The 26,937-nt window shown below is 41.4% G+C and overlaps 1 protein-coding gene across 2 annotated transcripts in view; it reads right to left on the minus strand.

The window, feature by feature from the left end:
• itgb3a (integrin beta 3a) overlaps positions 1 to 26,937 on the minus strand; it is a 62,816-nt gene that overhangs the window by 16,713 nt on the left and 19,166 nt on the right. The gene's annotated exons all lie outside the window — the stretch shown is intronic.

A 26,937-nucleotide genomic window follows, 5' to 3' on the forward strand; every position in this document is an offset into this window, starting at 1 on the left:
ACTAACGGCGGCTAAGCTACCTTGGTCCGCACCGACTACAGGGGCCTGGCTAGCTGTAGAATTTTCCACGGTGCGGAGCCGAGTCTCAAATTCGCCCAGCCTGGCCTCCAAAGCTACGAATAAGCTACACTTATTACAAGTACCGTTACTGCTAAAGGAGGCTGAGGAATAACTAAACATTTCACACCCAGAGCAGAAAAGTGCGGGAGAGACAGGAGAAACCGCCATGCTAAATCGGCTAAGAGCTAGTAGCTACGCTAAGCTAGCGGATTCCTAAAAACACGCAAAGTGAATAATGTGTAAATAATTTAGAGGTGATTCAGCAGAAGGAGTGCTTTAGTTAAGGCACGTAAAGATTACACTGGGAAACAAATCGTAATCTAGATAACTAGATCAATCTAACTGCGCAGATTAAACAGCTAACAGATACAGAAAAACACAATACCGCAGTGAGAGCCAACCACCAGTAGAGGCAAGCAAGATGATTGAACACCTTTTCGTGTTGGTCAGTGCACAATGCACATCACACAGTGGTGGGCACAGTTCCGCTAATTATCGAAGCTAATGTTTTCATTATCGGATTAGCTTTTCATATAACTTTGAAAACCATCATCAGACCAATCGTCTTCCGCTAAGTTTTGATCCGATAATTTTTAGACTGCTAACATATATTTGGAGGCGTGGCAAACAAAGCTTTACAGTTACAAACATTTATTAAGTTTAAAATCAGTTGAGTATAACCCCTGGCAATAATTATGGAATCACCAGCCTCGGAGGATGTTCATTCAGTTGTTTAATTTTGTAGAAAAAAAGCAGATCACAGACATTGTTGTGTGGGCCGCCAGAAGAGGAGGTACTGCTGGCCCACCACCAGAGGGCGCCCTGCCTGAAGAGCAGGCTTCAGGCACGAGGGGGCGCTGCCGCCTTACAGGAACAGCCGAGGTGACAGCTGTCACTCATCAACTATGACAGCTGTCACCGATCATCTGCACTTCACCCCGGATAAAAGCAGGATGACACCTCCACCACGTCGCCGAGATATCGTACTTCTTTGGAGGTAACTTTCTCTGCCTGCATATTATAATAAGTGATTTCAAGAGCTACTTTGTGCAGCTGTCTACCCAGAGGACCGGCGTGGGCCGCGACTGTTTCGTTCTACTTCCCACCAGATAAGTGGTTTACTCAGATCCTGCACGAGTGTGTGTTAGAGGTGGAGGTGGAATTCCCACCGTTGTTGTTACGGGGTGTACACACACCCACACTTGACTGTCTTTGCTCTTCGCCAGCAGTACCAGATCTGACACGCTGAGACGGTGGCCACCTGGGGGACTCGAGACCTGGCGGCTCCAGTATCCTTCGGGTTCGGTGGCGGTGGAAATCGTGTGGTTCCGGTTCTTCTCCAGACGGACGTCTCCTATCGTCGAGCCTGCCCACACGACACCTTTATCCATTGACTTGTATTTATTCTATAATCTGCTGTGTGTGGTTGTGACATTCACAACAGTAAGTGTTCAAATTTAACTCCCTCTATTGTCCGTTCATTTACGCCCCCTGTTGTGGGTCCGTGTCACTACACTTTCCCAACAGACATGACACAAAACTAAAGTCATTTCAAATGGCAACTTTCTGGCTTTAAGAAACACTATAAGAAATCATGAAAAATAATTGTGGCAGTCAGTAATGGTTACTTTTTTAGACCAAGCAGAGGTGAAAAAATATGGAATCACTCAATTCTGAGGAAAAAATTATGGAATCACCCTGTAAATTTTCATCCCCAAACTAACAACTGCATCAAATCAGATCTGCTCGTTAGTCTGCATCTAAAAAGGAGTGATCACACCTTGGAGAGCTGTTGCACCAAGTGGACTGACATAAATCATGGCCCAACACAAGAGATGTCAATTGAACAAAGGAGAGGATTATCAAACTCTTAAAAGAGGGTAAATCATCACGCAATGTTGCAAAAGATGTTGGTTGTTCACAGTCAGCTATGTCTAAACTCTGGACCAAATACAAACAACATGGGAAGGTTGTTAAAGGCAAACATACTGGTAGGCCAAGGAAGACATCAAAGTGTCAAGACAGAAAACTTAAAGCAATATGTCTCAAAAATCGAAAATGCACAACAAAACAAATGAGGAACGAATGGGAGGAAACTGGAGTCAACTCTGTGACCGAACTGTAAGAAACCGCCTAAAGGAAATGTGATTTACATACAGAAAAGCTAAACGAAAGCCATCATTAACACCTAAACAGAAAAAAACAAGGTTACAATGGGCTAAGGAAAAGCAATAGTGGACTGTGGATGACTGGATGAAAGTCATATTCAGTGATGAATCTCGAATCTGCATTGGGCAAGGTGATGATGCTGGAACTTTTGTTTGGTGCCGTTCCCATGAGATTTATAAAGATGACTGCCTGAAGAGAACATGTAAATTTCCACAGTCATTGATGATATGGGGCTGCATGTCAGGTAAAGGCACTGGGGAGATGGCTGTCATTACATCATCAATAAATGCACAAGTTTACGTTGATATTTTGGACACTTTTCTTATCCCATCAATTGACAGGATGTTTGGGGATGATGAAATCATTTTTCAAGATGATAATGCATCTTGCCATCTTTGCTCTATGGCCTGGCTAGCTGTAGAATTTTCCACGGTGCGGAGCCGAGTCTCAAATTCGCCCAGCCTGGCCTCCAAAGCTACGAATAAGCTACACTTATTACAAGTACCGTTACTGCTAAAGGAGGCTGAGGAATAACTAAACATTTCACACCCAGAGCAGAAAAGTGCGGGAGAGACAGGAGAAACCGCCATGCTAAATCGGCTAAGAGCTAGTAGCTACGCTAAGCTAGCGGATTCCTAAAAACACGCAAAGTGAATAATGTGTAAATAATTTAGAGGTGATTCAGCAGAAGGAGTGCTTTAGTTAAGGCACGTAAAGATTACACTGGGAAACAAATCGTAATCTAGATAACTAGATCAATCTAACTGCGCAGATTAAACAGCTAACAGATACAGAAAAACACAATACCGCAGTGAGAGCCAACCACCAGTAGAGGCAAGCAAGATGATTGAACACCTTTTCGTGTTGGTCAGTGCACAATGCACATCACACAGTGGTGGGCACAGTTCCGCTAATTATCGAAGCTAATGTTTTCATTATCGGATTAGCTTTTCATATAACTTTGAAAACCATCATCAGACCAATCGTCTTCCGCTAAGTTTTGATCCGATAATTTTTAGACTGCTAACATATATTTGGAGGCGTGGCAAACAAAGCTTTACAGTTACAAACATTTATTAAGTTTAAAATCAGTTGAGTATAACCCCTGGCAATAATTATGGAATCACCAGCCTCGGAGGATGTTCATTCAGTTGTTTAATTTTGTAGAAAAAAAGCAGATCACAGACATTGTTGTGTGGGCCGCCAGAAGAGGAGGTACTGCTGGCCCACCACCAGAGGGCGCCCTGCCTGAAGAGCAGGCTTCAGGCACGAGGGGGCGCTGCCGCCTTACAGGAACAGCCGAGGTGACAGCTGTCACTCATCAACTATGACAGCTGTCACCGATCATCTGCACTTCACCCCGGATAAAAGCAGGATGACACCTCCACCACGTCGCCGAGATATCGTACTTCTTTGGAGGTAACTTTCTCTGCCTGCATATTATAATAAGTGATTTCAAGAGCTACTTTGTGCAGCTGTCTACCCAGAGGACCGGCGTGGGCCGCGACTGTTTCGTTCTACTTCCCACCAGATAAGTGGTTACTCAGATCCTGCACGAGTGTGTGTTAGAGGTGGAGGTGGAATTCCCACCGTTGTTGTTACGGGGTGTACACACACCCACACTTGACTGTCTTTGCTCTTCGCCAGCAGTACCAGATCTGACACGCTGAGACGGTGGCCACCTGGGGGACTCGAGACCTGGCGGCTCCAGTATCCTTCGGGTTCGGTGGCGGTGGAAATCGTGTGGTTCCGGTTCTTCTCCAGACGGACGTCTCCTATCGTCGAGCCTGCCCACACGACACCTTTATCCATTGACTTGTATTTATTCTATAATCTGCTGTGTGTGGTTGTGACATTCACAACAGTAAAGTGTTCAAATTTAACTCCCTCTATTGTCCGTTCATTTACGCCCCCTGTTGTGGGTCCGTGTCACTACACTTTCCCAACAGACATGACACAAAACTAAAGTCATTTCAAATGGCAACTTTCTGGCTTTAAGAAACACTATAAGAAATCATGAAAAATAATTGTGGCAGTCAGTAATGGTTACTTTTTTAGACCAAGCAGAGGTGAAAAAATATGGAATCACTCAATTCTGAGGAAAAAATTATGGAATCACCCTGTAAATTTTCATCCCCAAAACTAACAACTGCATCAAATCAGATCTGCTCGTTAGTCTGCATCTAAAAAGGAGTGATCACACCTTGGAGAGCTGTTGCACCAAGTGGACTGACATAAATCATGGCCCCAACACAAGAGATGTCAATTGAAACAAAGGAGAGGATTATCAAACTCTTAAAAGAGGGTAAATCATCACGCAATGTTGCAAAAGATGTTGGTTGTTCACAGTCAGCTATGTCTAAACTCTGGACCAAATACAAACAACATGGGAAGGTTGTTAAAGGCAAACATACTGGTAGGCCAAGGAAGACATCAAAGTGTCAAGACAGAAAACTTAAAGCAATATGTCTCAAAAATCGAAAATGCACAACAAAACAAATGAGGAACGAATGGGAGGAAACTGGAGTCAACATCTGTGACCGAACTGTAAGAAACCGCCTAAAGGAAATGTGATTTACATACAGAAAAGCTAAACGAAAGCCATCATTAACACCTAAACAGAAAAAAACAAGGTTACAATGGGCTAAGGAAAAGCAATAGTGGACTGTGGATGACTGGATGAAAGTCATATTCAGTGATGAATCTCGAATCTGCATTGGGCAAGGTGATGATGCTGGAACTTTTGTTTGGTGCCGTTCCCATGAGATTTATAAAGATGACTGCCTGAAGAGAACATGTAAATTTCCACAGTCATTGATGATATGGGGCTGCATGTCAGGTAAAGGCACTGGGGAGATGGCTGTCATTACATCATCAATAAATGCACAAGTTTACGTTGATATTTTGGACACTTTTCTTATCCCATCAATTGACAGGATGTTTGGGGATGATGAAATCATTTTTCAAGATGATAATGCATCTTGCCATAGAGCAAAAACTGTGAAAACATTCCTTGCAAAAAGACACATAGGGTCAATGTCATGGCCTGCAAATAGTCCGGATCTTAATCCAATTGAAAATCTTTGGTGGAAGTTGAAGAAAATGGTCCATGACAAGGCTCCAACCTGCAAAGCTGATCTGGCAACAGCAATCAGAGAAAGTTTGAGCCAGATTGATGAAGAGTACTGTTTGTCACTCATTAAGTCCATGCCTCAGAGACTGCAAGCTGTTATAAAAGCCAGAGGTGGTGCAACAAAATACTAGTGATGTGTTGGAGCGTTCTTTTGTTTTTCATGATTCCATAATTTTTTCCTCAGAATTGAGTGATTCCATATTTTTTTTCCCTCTGCTTGGTCTAAAAAAGTAATCGTTACTGACTGCCACAATTTTTTTTTCTTGATTTCTTATAGTGTTTCTTAAAGACAGAAAGTTGTCATTTGAAATGACTTTAGTTTTGTGTCATGTCTGTGATCTACTTTTTTTCTACAAAATTAAACAACTGAATGAACATCCTCCGAGGCCAGTGATTCCATAATTTTTGCCAGGGGTTGTACCTCCCTGTTAAATGTTTTATAGTGCAGTTCTATCCTCTGCAAACAGAGGAGAGCTGGTTCCAGAAAAAAAACACTATTGCAGACAAAGGAGAACTGGTGACAGGGGGAGAGGAGGAGAGAGGAGAGGAGAGGGGAAATAAAAAAGCTAATTTCTTTTGACCCCATACTGATACACTGCCAATATCACTCAAGTCATCCAGAGGCACACAGTTTTAACTTATGGTTAAAATTTTAACCAAACTAACTTCGGACAAGTTATTTAAGTTAACGTCACGTCTGAAGTTTTATAAAGTGAAAATATCAGATATATGTTTTAGTTTTAAAGTAATGCACTAATTTTGAAGGTTTTAGTGTGGACATGCTGTGCCCAGTGCATTATGGGTAATCTCTGTACATTCACGACAGAAGAAATGCATTTGAGACGCTCTGATCAGGCTCCACACGGACAACAGCATTAAACTCTTTGTATATTGTGCCTAAAACTCTCATGAATATATTCTCTGGGTTTATAGATGTTGTTATTGATTTGTTTTATGTAAAAATGGCAGAAGAAGCCCAGGTTGCTTCTCCATTATTTGCAATTGGAATCATTGCAATCGATTCCTGTTTGCTATTTAGCGTCCTGCTTATGTCAAACACTGTCTGTCGTCTTTGTTCCAGAGTAATATATATAAGATGTCTGAAATTCAGTTTGCGTTTATTAAATTCCACACATCTTAAACGTAGCAGACATGGATTATCTGGAATTTTATTTTGGCATGTTTTCATGGTCTCTACTGCCATCTACTGGCCAGTAGTGTTCATGGCAATATGAGCATCTGGACGCAAGTAGATGGCAGTGTTCTATTTATTTTGACCCCAGTTATATCAGACGGTTGTCAAATAACAACTTGACTTTTTGGCTTTTTGCAAATGGCATTTTTTTTTTTAAATAAAAAAGGCATATTTTACAAAAGCACATTTATATGTAAACACCAACACACACCTCACATTAATGTGTTGGTTTTTACACAGAATGAATGAGTCAATCAATCAGTGTTAGCGGAGGCACATTTTACCTATAATCCCTTTGGCATCTGTCTGTGTCTGTTACAAAACTTCAGAATTAGTGCATTATTTAAAATTAAAAGATATGTTATATTTTGACTTTGCACAAATGACAGAATTGTCATTAATGGACTTATTCTATCAGTATTAATTTTATTTATAAATCAAACCATAAGTCAGCACTGCTTTATTTTCCAAGACCTCCACTTCATGGTGACACTGCTATTGTAGAGAGTTGAGCTTTGCGGCTTCTTTCAATTGCTTTGCTGCTGGAAGTTATGTAGTAAACAGGAGCTTCCAGCAGGGGGCAGGATGCACAAAGACAGAAGTGTTGACTCATTGTTTGGGTCTGTAATCGCCTTTGATGCTACCAGAAGCAGTCGTGGTGTTAAAACTCAAAATCAGTTTGTTAGTAGTTGCAAGTGTACCAGGGACAATACTGTAAGTTATCGGTTAGCTATAGCTTCCGATAAATTTTTGGGTGGTTTATCGGTTTGGCTTTATGAAAGATAACTTTTCAAATAGCTGATTATCTGCTATCGAAGCTAACTTTTTGGTTAGCTGTGCCCACCACTGACATCACACAGGTGAAATTGGGAAAATATCTATAAAACAAATAAAAATGAAGGAAATATATGATGAATTCTGTTTGTTTTAGAAATAATCTCAGGTCCCGACTATGCTACAGTATGTCACTACATGTCACTACTGTGCCATTTGATAAGTCCAGGCTTCTTTCCAATGTCAGACCCATCAAAGTGCAGGTCTGTGTTGCATTCATGTTGAATTATCTGCATTCGGGACACACTCAGATTTTGTAAAAATGCAACGGCTGGAAAAAAAAGTTCAAGTTTTGTATTTGCAGGAGGCAATAATAATGGAAATGAGGGGAAAAATTCTTGGCACATGACTGCAGTCTATCAGTTCATCAGTCAACACATTATTGCCATTAAAAGACAACAAAAGACTGTTTCATTGTAGATATCAAATCACAATTTTATATATCCACACACACACACACACACACACACACACACACACACACACACACACACACACACACACACACACACACACACACACACACACACACACACACACACACACTCTACACTTCACCTCAAAACAGGCTTTTGGCGGTTTACTAAAATGCCAAAATTCACCTCAAATCACTCGATTTAATGTTCCAGACTGATCATCTTAGATTTGTTACATACTTCGATAAAATAATGTCATTATTACCGGTAAACACCATATAAAATGTCAGCCTTACATCTTTATTGGTTTTCAAGATATCTGGGATTAAACATTGGGCATGACAGTGATTTTACTGTAAAAACGTGTGGTACAGAAAAAGAAGCCAAGTTCAATGTCATTACTTCTGAACTATTCATGGTAGAGCCATACAATTTTCAGCAGTTGTTCTTAGGTACTTGTTGTATTTAACACCTTTAAAAGAAGATCCACAGTTGCATATTTGTCAGTTTATAGCGTGCTGAAAACTGTAGTAAATAAATAAACTTTTTTTGTACTTTGGAGTAGATTTTCACATTGAAGCACATCAGATCTTTCAAGTTTTGTTTTTTATTTATCATGTTATGGTATTATTTTGGTGACTAAGTATTTTTCTAAAATAAACATGACTTTCTGATTTATGAGGTCCACCTTGCTAGTACCGAGTTGGACCCGTTTTTGCCTTTGGAACTGCCTTAATTCTTCATGGCATTGATTGAACGAGGAGTTGGAAACAGTCCTCAGAGATGTTGGTCCACACTGACATGATGGCGTCACGCAGTCGCCCATTCAACCAGTCTGCCCCATTCTCCTCTGACCTCTGATATCAACAAGGCATTTTTGTCCACACAACTGCCACCCACTGAATCTTCTTCATTCAGCTGTTCCTGTTAGGGGGCGCCACAGCAGATCAACCGTTTCCATCTCACCCTGTCCTCTGTATCTTCCTCTGTCACACCAACCTCCTGCATGTCCTCCCTCTGCACATCCATAAACCTCCTCTTTGGCCTCCCTCTTTTCCTCCTGCCTGGTGGCTCCATCCTCAGCATCATTCTCTCTATATACCCTGGGTCCCTCCTCTGCACATATCCAAACCATCTCAATCTCGCCTCTCTGATTTTGTCTCCAAACCGTCCCACCTGAAATGTCCCTCTGATATGTTCATTCTCTGTAAACCCCCCTAGATGGTTTTTAAAGTAAGGTGCAAAAGATGCCTTTTACAGACAGGAGCGTTCACCACGGGACATGACACATCAGTCCTAATAGTCTCTATCAGACAAAGGAATTGTTATATTGTGAAATACATTAATGATTGTCTCTCCACAAGGTGTGAAGAAGGTACCGCCCCAAGGTGAGTTTAGCAACAGTTTTACAGTGACGCAACCATTTGCTGACAAAATGTAGAGGATTAACTTTCAATGCGACAAACCACAAGAGCACCCAGATCTGCCTTAACAACAAAGACAGAGACAGAGAGACAGCAGAGTTCAGAGATGGAAACCAAACAGGATTTGGCGTAAGATGACTCAGTGCAAAGTGACTGAGTCACAGCCCAGCTGGATGAGTGAGGCAGAATAAATGGTCATGAAATATCACAGTGGGCGCATGGGTCTTAACACACAGGGTTCAAACCAAATCACCTGGCAGTGGCAACTTCAAGGAAACAAGCTGACAAGCTGTGACTATCTGCCTTTGCTATTAGTTCATGTTTCTGGAGGTGGTCAGCACAAAAAGAACAACAACAATAGTCCAACAGCTTGGGGCCCCATAAAAATACTGTAAGATAATTGAAAATAAATACAGTAGTGTTCAGAATAATAGTAGTGCTATGTAACTAAAAAGATTAATCCAGGTTTTGAGTATATTTCTTATTGTTACACTGGAAACAAGGTACCAGTAGATTCAGTAGATTCTCACAAATCCAACAAGACCAAGCATTCATGATATGCACACTCTTAAGGCTATGAAATTGGGCTATTAGTAAAAAAAAGTAGAAAAGGGGGTGTTCACAATAATAGTAGCATCTGCTGTTGACGCTACAAACTCAAAACTATTATGTTCAAACTGCTTTTTTAGCAATCCTGTGAATCACTAAACTAGTATTTAGTTGTATAACCACAGTTTATCATGATTTCTTCACATCTGCAAGGGATTAATTTTGTTGGTTTGGAACTAAGATTTTGCTCGTTTACTAGTGTGCTTGGGGTCATTGTCTTGTTGAAACACCCATTTCAAGGGCATGTCCTCTTCAGCATAAGGCAACATGACCTCTTCAAGTATTTTGACATATCCAAACTGATCCATGATACCTGGTATGCGATATATAGGCCCAACACCATAGTAGGAGAAACATGCCCATATCATGATGCTTGCACCACCATGCTTCACTGTCATCACTGTGAACTGTGGCTTGAATTCAGAGTTTGGGGGTCGTCTCACAAACTGTCTGCGGCCCTTGGACCCAAAAAAACAATTTTACTCTCATCAGTCCACAAAATATTCCTCCATTTCTCTTTAGGCCAGTTGATGTGTTCTTTGGCAAATTGTAACCTCTTCTGTACATGTCTTTTATTTAACAGAGGGACTTTGCGTGGGATTCTTGCAAATAAATTAGCTTCACACAGGCGTCTTCTAACTGTCACAGCACTTACAGGTAACTCCAGACTGTCTTTGATCATCCTGGAGCTGATCAATGGGTGAGCCTTTGCCATTCTGGTTATTCTTCTATCCATTTTGATGGCTGTTTTCCGTTTTCTTCCACGCGTCTGTTTTTTTTTTTTTTCCATTTTAAAGCATTGGAGATCGTTGTAGATGAACAGCCTATAATTTTTTGCACCTGCGTATAAGTTTTCCCCTCTCCAATCAACTTTTTAATCAAACTACGCTGTTCTTCTGAACAATGTCTTGAACGTCCCATTTTCCTCAGGCTTTCAAAGAGAAAAGTATGTTCAACAGGTGCTGGCTTCATCCTTAAATAGGGGACACCTGATTCACACCTGTTTGTGCCACAAAATTGACAAACTCACTGACTGAATGTCACACTACTATTATTGTGAACACCCCCTTTTCTACTTTTTTACTAATAGCCCAATTTCATAGCCTTAAGAGTGTGCATATCATGAATGCTTGGTCTTGTTGGATTTGTGAGAATCTACTGAATCTACTGGTACCTTGTTTCCCGTGTAACAATAAGAAATATACTCAAAACCTGAATTAATCTTTTTAGTCACATAGCACTACTATTATTCTGAACACTACTGTATGACTGCAGTTCGGTTTTTCATAGTATTTTACATTACATTACATTATAGTATATTTTTGTAATTTTATTGATATGTAATGGATTTTTAAAATACAGGAAAAGACAAACTCGCCGTGACGGCACCCACAGGTTTTCTGAAGAGCTGGATTAAAGCTGAAATGAGGCGCTTTCATATGTCACCTCACAACCAGCCTATAAATAAGAAAATAAGGTGGAGTGTGGGCATAAACCAGCATGACCTGTGTGGGACAAATGAAGCCCAAGTACACCCTCCATCTCAGAGTTAGCAAATAAGATAAAGCTAACCAGCTAACCTTGGTTCGGGTGTTTTATTAACGTGTATTTTTGCAGACCGGACAGTATTTGTTATAAAGTGTGGCTTGCATACAGGTATTAAAAATTATGATGGGTACATTACATCAGTAACTGTGGTGTACAATGGCAATCAGGTCCTAAAGCGCTTGATATCAGCTAATTTATGCTAATGGTGCTACTATACAAATTAAGCAATACTAAAATTTTATTCAGTGGAAATACCGGAGGACAGACCTCTTAGATGGTCTGTTCGTACATTTACATCACACAGCAAGCTATATTATGAGATATTTGCAATAAAATTATCACAACAGAAAACCATGGACAAATCCACAGAAGCTAGCAGTCTCTGCTAGCGGGGCCCTAGCCTCAGCTCACTGGCACACAGTCAATCAAAGCAGACACCCAAAATTATTGATTAACTTTGCGGCTTTAAAAAATGTATTGCCAACAGACTGTATATATACTGGGCAGAACGTCCATGACATCACCATTGGATTTCTACAGAGACCCGGAACAGCCAAAATGCCCCCCTTTTCTGGGCGTTGCCATGTTGACAACTCCGCCCACACTGATTCATGATGAAGTCATTAATGCATAAAGGGGTGGAGAATGGGTGGCTCCGTCTGACAAAAAAAGCTGAACACACCCCTCTCTCTGATTCCGAACTAGGAGCTAACAGCTAACCTCCTTTTGGGTGTTTATTAATTCATATTTTTGGCACTGTGCGGTGGTTTTCATAACAGTTTATTTTGATGTGAACATTTCCTCAGTAATTGTGCATTAAGTGGACGTAACAACAAGTGCTAACACCGCTAGCATACAATATTAAATAAAACAAGAGTTTCACTCAGCGTCACTATTGCAACAGAGACATCTTTGATGATCCATTAGTATGTTTCATCGTACAACAAGCCGTATTATTCCAGGTGTTTGCAATAAAATACTCCAAACAGACACAAAAACGAGTGGCTCAGTTTCGGTGGAAGCCTACGAGAGGAGGAGTCAATGGACAGTTGCTGTCACTCAAAGCAGCCATGCCTATAATTATACAAAATTTTATTAATTAAAATGTCTTAAACTAAAAGGTTTGAAAAAAATTCACCCTCTGTACAGTTGTCACGGAGGAGGAAACTATCTATAGAAACCAAAGCAGTTTTTTGTACCAGGCTGTAAACCTGTTTATTTCTGCTCTAATGTTGTACATTTTAAAATGGGCTTCTATGGGAATTTGCTCTGTTTTGGAGCCAACCTCAAGTGGCCAGTCAAGGAACTTCAAGAAAAATGACTTCCACAATAGGGTCAAAATGCAAGCTCAAGTGTTGCCACTTGGTATTACCCCAAACAGTTGTCATGAACATAAAAACTAGCTTTAAATAACACAACTATTTTTTTTATTATTTTTGGTACCAGGCAACAGGTATATTTTGATTGCAAAGTTGGGGATTTTAACATGGGCATCTATGGGGAGTGACTCACTTTTAAGGCCTTGTCACATTGACGATTTAGCCTATGTATGCCAACCGTATTAAAAATGCTGGCATACGGTGGCGTACGTCTAATAAGTCGGTACTGCGCGGTGTGGTGCGGGTCAGAAACAGATTAATTTAACATTATTATCATTTTTTATATTGGTGGAATATTTTCATTGTGTACAGAATGTGGTATACGACTGGGGCTTTAAAAGTTTAAATCATCACAGCGCTTCTGTGTGTTCAGAGTGTGACACTGGCATCCTCTGAAAAATACACCTGGAGCAGAAAAAACACTCAGGGACTTGTTTTAAAATGCTACGTTTCCAGCCACGACATCATTTTCGAAAATCAGGAGCTTTATGTGGATATGTGTCCGGTAGTCTGTGATGGTGAATTTGACTGAAACGAACAGGTCAGACTTTATATTTTTATGCCAGCATTTTTTAATACAGTTGGCATACGCTGGCTAAATCGTCAAGGTGTGACAGGGCCTTTAGAGACAACCTGAAATGGTCACTCGAGGAACTGCAAGATTTGGCACTCCTGTATTGGCTTCATTTTCCAGCACTGGAGGTTTGGACTTGATTGAACCATCTGTTATTCTGTTAAACAGATGGTGGCGGCGACAGTGAAACCTTTCACTCTTGGTGAAATTCTTCTGAAAACATTCTAATACAGTAGTAAAACTAAATGTACGAGGGCTGTCAATAAAGTATAGGTCCTTTTTATTGTTTTCAAAAACTATATGGATTTCATTCATATGTTTTTACGTCAGACATGCTTGAACCCTCGTGCGCATGCGTGAGTTTTTCCACGCCTGTCGGTGACGTCATTCGCCTGTGAGCACTCCGTGTGGGAGGAGTCGTCCAGCCCCTCGTCGGAATTCCTTTGTCTGAGAAGTTGCTGAGAGACTGGTGCTTTGTTTGATCAAAATTTTTTCTAAACCTGTGAGACACATCGAAGTGGACACGGTTCGAAAAATTAAGCTGGTTTTCGGTGAAAATTTTAACGGCTGATGAGGTGATACTGTCGCTTTAAAGACTTCCCACGGTGCGAGACGTCACACAGCGCACCCAGGCGCCGTCGTCAGCCTGTTTAAAGCTGAAAACATCCACATTTCAGGCTCTATTGATCCAGGACGTCATGAGAGAACAGAGAATTTTCAGAAGAAGTCGGTTTCAGCATTTTATCTGGATATTCCACTGTTAAAGGAGATTTTTTTTAATGAAAGACGTGCGGATGGGTCCGCGCGTCGGGACGCAGCCGGCGCGGTGCGGCGGCACAGGAAAAACACCTCCATGTTGATAACCATTTGTAAAATCCAGGCGGCTTTTGATGGCTTTCAGTGGAGTGAGTATATGAGAAATTGTTTAACAGCTGGACATGTTCCAACTTGTCCTTAAGGCTTCCAACAGAGGTGTTTTTCCTGTGGCGGAGCGTCACGGCGGCTGCGAGCCGACGCTGCAATCCGTCCGCACGTCTTTCATTAAAAAAATCTCCTTTAACAGTGGAATATCCGGATAAAATGCTGAAACAGACTTCTTCTGAAACTTCTCTGTTCTCTCACGACGTCCTGGATCAATAGAGCCTGAAATGTGGAGGTTTTCAGCTTGAAACAGGCTGACGACGGTGCCTGGGACCACTGCACGTCTCGCACCGTGGGAAGTCCTTAAAGCGACAGTATCACCTCACAATCTCTCATCAGCCGTTAAAATTTTCACCGAAAACCAGCTTAATTTTTCGAACCGTGTCCACTTCGATGTGTCTCACAGGTTTAGAAAAAATTTTGATCAAACAAAGCACCAGTCTCTCAGCAACTTCTCAGACAAAGGAATTCCGACGAGGGGCTGGACGACTCCTCCCACAAGGAGTGCTCACAGGCGAATGACGTCACCGACAGGCGTGGAAAAACTCACGCATGTGCACGAGGGTTCAAGCATGTCTGACGTAAAAACATATGAATGAAATCCATATAGTTTTTGAAAACAATAAAAAGGACCTATACTTTATTGACAGACCTCGTATCATTGTTGATTTGGACTTTTTTTTTTTTTAAACAAGAGTCAGTAATCCTGTACTTTGCTTTGTAGCTGTAAATTTGGCTCACGGACCAAGAGGGCGTTTTTCTTGGCTGACATCATCCAGCTCTTTCCACTCCTTTTCATGAGCAGTGCTTTAATCATGCACATTAATCACATGCTTGAGCTTTAGAGAGGGTTTGCATGGGGGCAGTCATAAAAGGACAAAAACACAGAGAAAGACAGCGATCAGCATGTATTCACTGCAGACGCAGTTTAAACCATTTGCAGAGGAATGCAAACGGTCCAGTTTTCTCGCCCCTCATATTCAGGGGCCCCGGGGGTTGTGCTTGCTGATTCCTGCCTCGGGCCTGGGCAGAGGAAGAAACGCACAGCTGCAGGAAATGATGAAGAGATGGAGTTTTCTGCCGCCCTGGGTCAAGGTAGCTCCAATTAAGCTGGGGCTGAGGGACATGCGTCCTTTAAAAGACGTCAGGACTGCACTGAGACAGAGCGACTCAGCAGCCCCAAATTGATCTCTGTGGACTCTCTTACAGCCGTTATGGTTTTGTGTGGGTGAGCATGTGATCCCAAAGCAGCGGGTGTCATCACTAGACACACAGCTATGCTTTAATACAGCCTCAAAAAAAAAAAAGAAAAAAAAAGTGGCTTCAACTTGCTCACAAACACAATATTTCATATTCTCCTCCTCTGTGATGAAGATCCATTAACCCTCAAGCAACCAAGCTATTTTAGTGACTAATATGACCGACTGGGGTTATTTATGACCCCATTGACTTTACATGGGAATGCGCCTGTATAAATGATTGTTTTCAGGTTCTTCATATTTATTTGGCTCACTAATACAGTTGTATGCAAACGTTTGGGCACATCGGATACATTTCATGATTTTCCTTTATAAATCATTGATTGTCTGGATTAGAAATTTCAGTTAAATATATAATATAGCAGACGAACACACTGATATTTGGGAAGTGAAATGAAGTTTCTAGTATTTACAGAAAGTGCACAATAATTATTTAAACAAAATTGGGCAGGTGAATAAATTTGGGCACCCTTGTCATTTTATTAATTTGAATACATTTAACACTAATTATTGAAACACAAAATTGGTTTGGTAAGCTCATTGACCCTTGACCTCCTCACACAGGTGAATCCAGTCACGAGAAAGGGTATTTAAGCTCGCATTTACAAATGTTTCCCCTCATTGCATCTCTTCTAATCAGTGGCAACATGGAAGCCTCTAAACAACTCTCAAATGACCTGAAAAAGATTGTTCAACATCATGGTTTAGGGGAAGGATACAAAAAGCTATCTCAGAGATTTCAGCTGTCAGTTTCCACTGTGAGGAACATAGTGAGGAAATGGAAGACCACAGGCACAGTACTAGTTAAGACCCGAAGTGGCAGGCCAAGAAAAATCTCAGATAAGCTAAAGTGAAGAATGGTGAGAACAGTCATAGTCAACCCACAGATGATCTTGCTGCAGATAGTGTCTCTGTGCATTGTTCAACTACACAGCACACTTTGCACAAAGAGATGCTGTATGATGCTGTAATGCAGAGGAAGCCTTTACTGTGTATATGCCACAAACAGAGTCACTTGAGGTATGCTGAAGCACATTTGGACAAGCCAGCTTCATTTTGGAATAAGGTGCTGTGGACTGATGAAACTAAAATTGAGTTATTTGGACATAACAAGGGGCAGTATGCATGACTGAAAAAGAACACAGCATTCCAAGAAAAACACTTGCTACCTACAGTAAAATTTGGAGGTGGTTCCATCATGCTGTGGGGCTGTGTGGCCAGTGCAGGTACTGGGAATCTTGTTAAAGTTGAGGATTCCAGTCAATATCAGCAAATTCTTGAGAACAATGTTCATGAATCAGTGATAAAGTTGATGTTGCGCCGGGGCTGGATCTTTCAACAAGACAGCAACCCTAAACACTGCTCAAAATCTACAAAGACATTCATGCAGAGGAACAAGTACAACATTCTGGAATGGCCATCTCAGTCCCCAGACCTGAATATTACTGAAAATCTGTGGTGTGATTTTAAGTAGGCTGTCCACGCTCGGAAACTAACAATCCTGAGATGTTTTGTAAAGAAGAATGGTCCAAAATACCTTCAACCAGAATCCAGATTCCCATTGGAAGCTATAAGCATTTAGAGGCTGTTATTTCTGCAAAAGGAGGATCTACTAAATATTGATGTATTTTTTCTGTTGGGGTGCCCAAAGTTATGCACCTGCCTAATTTTGTTTAAAGAATTATTGCACACTTTCTGTAAATCCTATATATTTATCTATATATATTTAATTGAAATTGCTGATCCAAACAACCAATGATTTATAAAGGAAAATCATGGAAATCTTCAGGGATGCCCAAACTTTTACATACAACTGTATACTCTATCACAGTGCTAAACCATCTCTATCATACTGTGAATGACTTTTTGGAGTTGAAAATCATGATTAGGCAAGATGTTAGAGCTGATTTCACTCCATAATAGAGTGTATTTAACTCTATTTCTACTGGGACCAAATGTTGTCCCGACAGTAAATTTTACTCTGCGAAATTTACTGTGAGGTCTGTTGTCTTCCATGTAAAACAGTGAAATATAATGATTAGAGATGACAAATTACAATACCATCTGAAGCTATAATGTCAAAAATCTCATAGATCTTCCCAGGTTTGTAAGTTTGGATTATATTTGCCACACGGATCGGCCGATCCTTGCATAATTCTATGAACAAATGCAGGACAAACAGTTTGACAAATTCATGGTAGGAAACTTTTTTCAGATTAAAAAGTAAAAATGGTGCACAAAAATATACGCCTGGGGTCATACATGAGCCCACTCGGTTGCTTGAGGGTTAACCTACACCCTGCCTAAGGTTCTCCCTGGAGGGGCCTCCTGCAGTATGTGGATTCCCCCCTGAAACTCAAATTTCCACAAAATATGACACTTGAAACTGCATAAAGCAACATTTTGTCATATTTTTTTAATCAGTCTGCAGAAGCAGTTTGCTCTCCGTAATGCACGAAAAGATACAAAAACAGTTCTGTTGTGCCCCCCACCCCCCGCCCCCTGACAAAAACAGGCCCAAACCGCTGTTTCAATTACCTGGTTTCAAAATGGAGCCACATATTTGCTGCAGTGATTGAGTAAGAGTGCACTGAGCTGTGCAGGCTTGCAATAAGGAGTGATAACACATCTGTGAGCAGATAAACAACGGGATCCAAAGGCAGCGAATTGGGTGTGTTCTATGACGAGCGTTTAATAGTACGCAGTGCAAACGCTGCCATAAAAGGCCACATTAGCTTTGCAAACACTGCAGATTTTGCGTGTGTCAGGCTAACAGTAAGCTATGTAAACAGACTGAGGAGTGTTATTTACACATGCTGACATCATTTGGGAGCAGCGAGCATAAGTCCTGACAAAGGCAGCGGAGACTTTGGAAGAGGGAAAAGGAAATTCATGTTTCCTGCTGTGAAAAACTGGCCAGTTATTGGTGCTTTTCCTTCCAGTGGGCTACATTACCACTACAGACTGAAATGACCCAGATCAGATATTTTCTCAAAATTACACACAAATGCATTTTTATTCTTTTTTCTGGTGCCAACATATTGTCATGACACATTCTGTATGATATGATATTTCACAATATTTCATGCATATTCTGAAGAATTTCAGCATGTTTCACATTTAATACTTAGAAAAGCCCAGTCATCTTTTGGTTAAAGTTCGGTTTAGAGTTCGAATAACTATCATAACAAGTACAAGATGACTCTCCACATTTAATTTTTTGCTTACTACAAATGTTTTATGTGAATCCGGTTATGTGATTTTCAACTTCCGGCTCCAAACAAAAAAGGCGCGCCGTCATTAACATTGAGAACTGCACTGAAACGATCTGATCAGGCTGCACACGGACAACAGCATTAACATCGCAACATAAAACTCTTTGTATATTGTGCCTAAAACTCTCCTGGATATATTAACTGGGTTTTTAGACATTGTTACTGCGTTTGTTTTATGTAAAAATGTCAGGCGCTCAGGTTGTTTCTCCGTTATTTTCAATGGGAGTTGCTGTAAAAGCTGCGATCACTTCCTGTTCATGTCGTTCAGGGAGAAAGTGAAGTTTCAAACAGACGTTACTTTAATCGTAAACTTGGAGGTCTTTGGACCCGGAAACAGATTTATCACGTGATGCGTTACGTCAGCGCTTAACAACCGGATAGGCTGCCTGAGCTGTCCAAACAAGTCAGTGATTCCTTTATATATTTATTTGTAGGTTTTCTTTGCAGGACACAAAATCAGTGGTGGGCACCAGGTCTTGGCTTTGGAAATGAAAGAAACTGACAAGCAAGCTCACCTCCACCTGATGGACATTTAACATTAAAGCATGAACAACAGAATTTCACCAAGAGCTCTAGTACATTACATATAATAGAGCGAGTACAAATAATCAATTCCAATATTTGACTATTAAATTATACAACTATTTTGACAAATTGGTTAGTCATCTTGAGTCTTTTTTTTTTAAATATTCAAATTCTCGGATTTCAACTTCTCAAATGTGAATGTTTTCTGGTTTATTTTACTTGTATCTTTGGCAGAAACTGTAATATCTTTGGGCTGTGGACAAAACATCTCACAGCATCACTTTGGACTCTGGAAATCATTGATCATTTTTTTTTTTTTTTTACAATTTCCTAACATTTTATGGACGTGACAACTAAATGATTTATTATGAATCATAAACAGTTGATTCATTAATCATAATAATCATTATGTGCAGCCGTACTGTACTGTTATCACTACGTGTTAGATACACCATCTATGTTAACGCAGATCAACAGCAAGCCAAACTCGTATCTCATGAGCCAGGAAGCTGAACGTCTTACTCCTTTATTACAGTCCTCTTCACAGCTTACAATTTTCAGAATTGTGTCTTGAGAAGCTCAATGAAAAGCCGTCGCTTTCGAAGGTGTATTTAACGTTTAGTACACAGGAGGTAATGTTTGAGCATGGACAGGCTTTTTTCCTTTTGACTAGCTGTCGCTCCTGCTACCCATAATGCATTGTGATTACCGACTACACCTTCAAAATAAAATAGAGGTAAACCAATGCTGACTGAATGTAAATATTTTCTGTTTTTAACCAAATTACCTTTTTAACATGAATCATGACATATTTATCACTAAATTATGAAACACCATTTTAACCCTTCATAAAACACATTTTTACTGCCGGCAGAACACACCCCGCCTGGCATTTCTGATGCCACTACTGCTTTTTATCCGTCTCTTCGTTTTCTAAGAGCATAACAACATCTGAGATGGGATGCAAGTAAGTCTTTGAGACACCCTGGGATGATGTCCTTACTTCGACCTCTCTGACTCTTCCATTGCTGCTTGGAAAGGTGGCTGTTGTGGTGACTATTGTCTGTTCATTTCTGGGTGCTTGATCTTGTTTTAAGAGTACGATGTCACCTGGTGGAGGTTACGGCGTGTCGTATGCCACTTACGGCTTGACTGGAGGGTGCTGAGATTTTCGTTTCTCCAGCGGCTCCAAAAATCGTTGGAGAGTGTCTGCACTTGTTTCCACTGGTTTTTGAACAAGTCTTTTCCACAGAAGTCTCCTGGAGGAGGGGGGACATGCTGCTTCTGTGTCAAGATCATTGCAGGACATAGCAGGAATGGTGAGGACGGGTCCATTGAGATGGGAACTAAGGGCCTTGTGTTGATTATAGACAATACCTCAGCCAGTAAGCACTTCATGTGTCAAACAGATGTGTTTGTTTTACAGAAGGATACAGTCCAGTATTCTGCGAGTTACCCCGATGATCCTTTCCCAGATACCCCCCATATGAAAGGCATGTGGAGGATTGAACTCCCATGTGCAACCGTTGGCATGAAGGTACTTCACAATCTTGGGAGGGTTTTTGTTTGGTTGTTCCATGCCTAGCTCTGCGCTTGCTGCGACAAAGCTGGTGCCCCTGTCTGATCGCATTTGTTTTGCTGGGCCTCGTATGGCAAAGAATCTGCATATTGCATTTATACAGCTGCAAGTATCCATGGACTCAATAACTTTGATATGTACACCTCTCGTGGTCATACAAGTAAAACATATTGCCCACCTCTTGCTCTGTGCTGCACCACCACGCGTGCGTCGAGTGACGACTGACCATGGGCCAAATACATCCAACCCGACATATGAAAATGGAGGGCATATTTCGAGATCTGCCATTTTTTGTGTCTCCAGTTTCCCCCTGAATTTCCTGCATGTTACACAATGGTGAATAACAGATGAAACCAGTCTTTTGCAACCTACAATCCACAGTCCAACTTGCCTGATTGCACTCTCTGTGAACTGCCTTCCTTGATGCAAAACTTTAGCATGGTAGTGTCGGACAAGCAACTGAGACACATGATGCTTGCTTGGGAGAATGATTGGGTTCTTGAATGCTTTGTTCACTGAGGCATGTTTGAGGCGACCTCCGACTTGATGCGGCCTTCACTCATATAGGGATCAAGAGCTATGATGGTGCTCGAGCTGTGAACAGTTCGGTCGGCTTGGAGAACAACATATTCATCAGGAAAGGCCTGCTTTTGAACGGACTGGAGAATGAGGTTGCTTGCAGTGTCCAGCTCTTCTGGAGTGCGTGGCTTACTACATCAATGCCAGCCCCTACATGAATGATTTGACGAGTTGTTTGATGAGTGAAAATGAGCCTGGTGGATAAAGAATGTGATGGCACATACCAGTGAGTTCCAATTTGAAAAACGTTGGAAGCGCTCTGGTGTGAGCCCATTTTTCTGAATGTGTGTCATGAAAGTACTAACCGGTCTTATTTCAGCATCCATTTCTGGCTCAATTAACTCAAAGGATTCAAGTGTTTCAAGTTCTGGTAGCTTGTAAAGGAAGTCTGGTCCCTTAAACCACATAGTGTCCATGAGCTGTGACGCAGGTGTCGACCTAGTGGCTCGATCGGCTGGGTTTTGCTGTGATGTGACGTAGTTCCACTGTTCGGGGGATGTGGACTGACGTATACGATGAACGCGATTGTGTACATAGACATAGAAGTGTTTTGAATCATTGTAAATGTACCCAAGAACCAACTTGCTATCACAGTAGAATTTGACAGTGTTTGGTTTGTGATCAAGTTCATCCAGAATGAGCTCTGCCATCTCAACTGCTAGAACTGCTCTGCAAAGTTCAAGGCAGGGTATTGTGGGCTCTGGTTGTGGTGAAGGTTTTGCCTTCCAAATCACAAATCCAACTTCACATTGTCTCTCAGCATTGACTGTTTTCAAGTATGCTACTGTCGCAATAGCCCAGCTTGAGGTGTCACAAAAGACACACAGTTCGGTGTAAGTGGACTTGGAAAGGGAAGCTGGTACATAGCAGCATGGCACTCTCAAACTGCTGAGAACTTGGAGGAACATTTTCCATGTTTCCCATGTGTCCATTTTGTCTTGAGGGAGAGGAGTATCCCAATCTTGGACTCCATTTTACAGTTCACGTAACAAGACTCTGCCTTTGATTGTCATTGGCGATGCTAGTCCTAAAGGGTCGAAGATATTGTTAATTACAGAGAGAACCCCACGGCAAGTATAAGGTTTGTCATTGACAACTACCCTGAATGTGAAAGAGTCAGTGTTTATGTCTCAGCACAAGCCTAAACTTCTCTGAGCTGGTAGAGTGTCATTGCCGAGACCCAAGTCTTTGATACCAGGGGCCAGGTCTTCTGGCTTGAAGGCTTGCATCACTGAGACGCTGTTCAAGGCAATTTTGTGGAGTTTGAGATTGGACTTGGCCAATGATGCACATGTGCGCTTGAGCAGGTGTATGGCTGCAGACTCAGATGGGAGCGAGATCAACCCGTCATCTACATAGAAGCGTCTCTCAACAAAGTGTCTTGTGTCTGCTCCAAACCTTGGCTCACCTTTCTGGATGGCTCGTCGTAAGCAATAGATCGCTATCACTGGCGATGAGCTATTTCCAAAAACGTGCACCCGCATGCGGTACTCCTGCACCTCTTTTGACAAGTCATTATCCTTGTGCCACAAGAACCTTAAATAGTCTCTGTGATCTGGTCTGACTAAGAACCCATAAAACATTTGCTGGATATCGGCAGTGATTGCAATGAGCTCCTTCCTAAACCGAATCAGCACACTGAGAAGGGTATTATTGAGATCTGGGCCTGTTAACAGTACTGAGTTGAGGGACACACCAAATTGCTCGGCATTTGAGTAGAAGACTACCTGTATCTGACCGGGCTTCTGGGGATGAAATACCCCGAAAATGGGCAGGTACCAGCATTCAGTGTTGTTGTTGATGGGTGGAGCGATCTCTGCATGACTGTTCTCGAACAGCTTGTCCATGAACTCTGAGAACTGTTATTTCACTTGAGAGCTTTTGGTTAAGGTGCGTCTCAATGAGTTGAGTCTAGACACTGCTTGGTCTCTGTTATTTGGGAGTGGCAGGCGAGGGGACTTGAATGGTAAAGGAGCAGTCCAATTATTGTTTTCATCCTGGTGGACCTCTTTCTCCATTATCTTTAGAAAGGTCTCATTCTCGAAGGACATGGCGCAGTTGTTATCATTTTCTGTGCGCTCAAAAACTTTGTCCCCAAGCTTTTCTTCTGCTGCGTTGGGTTTTGAGCTGCGTTTGGGGAGTCCATTTTTGTGCTCCCCGCTGTAGCATGGTTTCTCTTTGACATTGATGCTGTTAGGACAAGGAGTGAGAAGAGATGGATGCCCGTTGGAGTGTATGTGAGTTTTGTAGACATTGACAGTTAGCTTATGAGCGTTGAGACACACTTCCCTCACAATTACCCAGCCGAGATCCAAACGCTGAGCAAATGGGGCATTGTGGGGACCACTGATTTGCTGCCATGCTTTGTAGACTTGTATGATGTCTCTGCCAAGTAAAACTGCTATCTGAGCGTCTGGGTCATACTTTGGAATGAGAGGAGCAAGGTGTTTCAAGTGAGCATGGGCTTGAGCAACTTTGGGCGTAGGTATTTCATCTCTGTTGAACACTATTTCATCACATTCAATGAGAGCAGGGAGGTCTAAACGTGGGCCTCCACCTACTGGCGCAATTTGGAACCCCACTGCTTTCCTCCCAAGCATTTCAGTTAGACCAGCATATGTTCTCATATGGTATGACAGAGGGCTATCCTCAATCCCAAATAGCTTAAAAATTCAGGACGGGCCAGTGAGCTATTACTCTGATCCTCTAGGATAGCATACATCCTGATGGAGCATTCTGGTTGGCCTTTAGGGAAAACTCAAACTAGACATACCTTGGAGCATGAACGTGGTAGGCCACCTTCACCGCAGATCTCTGTGCACCGTGACGTTACTTCAAATGACGTGTTGTCTTGGGGCTGAGGCTCTGGCTCAGGTTTGTTTTCCAGCTGAGGTTGCTGAGTTGTGTCAGGATGCATGGCAGAGCAATGTTTTTTTACTTTGGCACTCCTCACACTTGAGTTTCGTGTCAGTCTTTTATCATGTGTATGGGAGAGCAACAGCGAAAACACAGTTTGTGTTCTTTGAGTATGTTTCATCTTTCTTGTCGTGGTTTGATCCGGAAGGCTCTACATTTGACTAGAGGATGCGTTTTCTTATGGACTGGACAGTAGCGTGTTAGGTCCCTAGCAAGGGCAGTTGTGTTGACCTCGGTTTTGTTTACAGTTACAGATGTTTTATAGCTTGTTTGTTTAAATGGTGGCCTCTCGCCTTTGCTGAAGGGTTGGCTGCTGCACAAAGGTCTCATGTTTTACATATGCTTTCTTCAGCATTAGGTGGGGAAGGAGTTCGCTCAGATCCCCTTGGAGTGAATGATTGTGCCTTTGGTGCTGGTTGGACGATAGGTGTCTCTTCATCAGCCGACTGTGACTTTAGCTAGGTTTGGTGTTGGACGTACTCCATAGTTCTTTGGCTGACGACTTGTGGTGGGACTGCACTTTTTACGCTTCCTCCTTTGTCTTGATCAGCAGCTGCAGCAGCTTCTAGAACTTCTGCTTTTGCGATAGCAGCACAGCTTCTTTCTCCATCTCCAGCATCTCCAAATCCAGAGCTAGATCTGCTTGTTTCTTTTTAATTTCTAATTGTTTCTTACTGTATGAGGCTTTAGCGTTTGTGGCTTCAGCAGAGGCACATGCAAAGATGGCTGCTTCAAATACACTAGACTTTGAGGATGACCTGGAAGATGAGTGTTTGGAGCTGGAACTAGCTTTTGATGATGATTTGGCTTCAGAGTCAGCCTTTTTTGCTTGAGCGTTGTCCATCGCTGTATCATGCGTTTTATCTTCCACCAAATGCTGATACGGCTCTTCACTGTACTGTTATCACTACATGTTAGATATGTCATGAGCCAGGAAGCTGCGCGTCTTGCTCCTTTATTACGGTCCTCTTCACAGCTTACAATTTTCAGAAGTGTCTTGAGAAGCTCAATGAAAAGCCCGAGTGAAAAGCCGTTGCTTTCGAAGTTGTATTTAACGTTTAGTACACAGGAGGTAATGTTTGAGCATGGACAGGCAGGCTTTCTGTGACTTTTTTCCTTTTGACTAGCTGCCGCTCCTGCTACCCATAATGCATTGCGACTACTGACTACACCTTCAAAATAAAATAGAGGTAAACCAATGCTGACTGAATGTAAATATTTTCTGTTTTTAACCAAATTACCTTTTTAACATGAATCATGACATATTTATCGCTAAATTATGAAAAAACATTTTAACCCTTCATAAAACACATTTTTACTGCGGGCAGAACACCTACTACATAAACAAACTTGGTTTTTGGATTGCTCTTGTGCGTCAAAGTGTTTCATGTTCACTTCCACTGGCTTTAAAGTCTGTAGTAGCAGGTTGAAGCAAATTTGAATACGACGTTCCACATTGTTGCTCATGTTCTGGCCGAGTCAATGGATTGGAGTGAGTTATAAACTAAAAACTACTAAGACCTGTAGAGGTTCGGAGGGCCATTAGTGCCTCTCCTTATCCCCAGATTCCTGAATTACACTGGCAATAATGTCAAATTCCTCTAACATTCTGCATTCTGGTGTGACCACATCCTGTAGTTGGAGTGGAGCCATTGTTATCTCCCCCATGAAGGCAAGCTTTTCATCTGTGTCTGTCTGTTTGTCTTTTAGCAGGATAAATCAAAAAGTAATCAACAGATTTCACTGACATTTGGTGAGCAGATAGCAGATAATGTACTGGAAAATAAGAGAGTAAGTTTTGAAGGTGATCTGCAATATTCTGGAACTGAAAAGAATGTCTGACACATTTAAGTCAGAAAACTGTGAGAGGATGTTGATGAAATTTACTGAACAGATTGATAGTGTGCTAGAAAATGAGGGATTTTCCTTTGAATTTGTTCTGGAACATATTTTGGCTCCACAAGACATTTTAAGTATTCAAGTACATTTCAATAAAATAAAATAAATAATGAACTTTGATTACCTCTTTTCAAGCACACTCAAAAATGGCTCTTTGGATGAACCCAATTATAAGCAGGATTTCCATCTATTAAATATATGTTGCCCCAACTCAAATAAAGCACATCCATGTAAGATAATTTAATTTAATTGGGACTGCATATACTTCTTATGTGTAATCTAATTCAATGAGTCAGTTTTTTGAGTGTATCACTCAAACAAATAACTCTTTGGATGAACTCAGTTCAATTATGAGCAGGATTTCCATCTATTAAATATATGTTGCCGCAACTCAAATAAAGCACATCCATGTAGGATAAATTAATTTAATTTAGTTGGGACTACATATACTTCTTATGTGGAATCTAATTCAGTGAGTCAGTTTTTTTTGAGTGTATCAAACAAATGACTCTTTGGATGAACTCAGTTCAATTATGAGCAGGATTTCCATCTATTAAATATATGTAGTCCCAACTCAAATAAAGCACATCAATGTAAGATAATTTAATTTAGTTGGGACTACAAATACTTCTTATGTGTAATC

The sequence above is a fragment of the Thalassophryne amazonica genome, chromosome 16, assembly GCF_902500255.1.
Source record: "Thalassophryne amazonica chromosome 16, fThaAma1.1, whole genome shotgun sequence".
Classification (NCBI taxonomy): Eukaryota; Metazoa; Chordata; class Actinopteri; order Batrachoidiformes; family Batrachoididae; genus Thalassophryne; species Thalassophryne amazonica.